This window comes from Miscanthus floridulus, chromosome 1, assembly GCF_019320115.1.
Source record: "Miscanthus floridulus cultivar M001 chromosome 1, ASM1932011v1, whole genome shotgun sequence".
Classification (NCBI taxonomy): Eukaryota; Viridiplantae; Streptophyta; class Magnoliopsida; order Poales; family Poaceae; genus Miscanthus; species Miscanthus floridulus.
Window position 1 is genome coordinate 96,148,918 of NC_089580.1, and position 716 is coordinate 96,149,633.

General features: G+C 41.6%; 1 non-coding gene across 1 annotated transcript; it reads right to left on the minus strand.

The window, feature by feature from the left end:
• Nucleotides 1-312: 312 nt before the first annotated feature.
• Nucleotides 313-419, minus strand: LOC136511991 (small nucleolar RNA R71). The gene has a single exon (XR_010772943.1). It is a non-coding gene; the product is annotated as a small nucleolar RNA R71 (small nucleolar RNA).
• Nucleotides 420-716: the final 297 nt, after the last annotated feature.

The window sequence follows — 716 nt, forward strand, 5'->3', positions numbered from 1 at the left end:
ACTGGTCCTGATGTCATCAATGCGGACACTCACTTTGAGCTTAAGCCCGCATTGATCATGATGGTGCAAGCTAGTCCTTTCTGTGGTAAAGCCCACGAAGATGCTAATGCGCAATTCCAACACTTCTTGGAGATTTGTAGTGCATTTACCATTAAGGGAGTGACCCAAGAGGCCATACATCTTTGTCTTTTCCCCTTCTCTTTGTTGGGAAAAGTGAAACAATGGATCTACTTGAACCATAATGTTGTAGATACATGGGACAAGTGTTCCAACATTTTCCTAGTAAAGTTTTTCCCGATGGGTAAAACCAATGCTCTTCGCAACAAAATCTCTAGCTTTCAACAACAAGCTAATGAGTTGATACCCTAAGCCTAGGAATGAATGCAAGAGTATGTCACTGCATGTCCACACCATGGTATGGAAGATTGGCTTTTGATCTAGAACATATACCATGGCTTAGTTCCATTGGATAGGATCCATTTAAATGCTACCATTGGAGGAACATTCTTTTCACTTAATGTCACAGATGCCAAGACATTAATCGAGAAGATGGTTTCCCAAAAAAGGATGGAGCGATGAACAACTACGGCCCTACAAAAGAGGTATGCATTCTCTTAAAGAAGCTAACATGCTTGCAGCGAAGGTGGATCTGCCCACAAAAACACTAGAAAATTGCAAGAAAATGAGTGCCCAAGAAACTGTACAAGCCATGGACA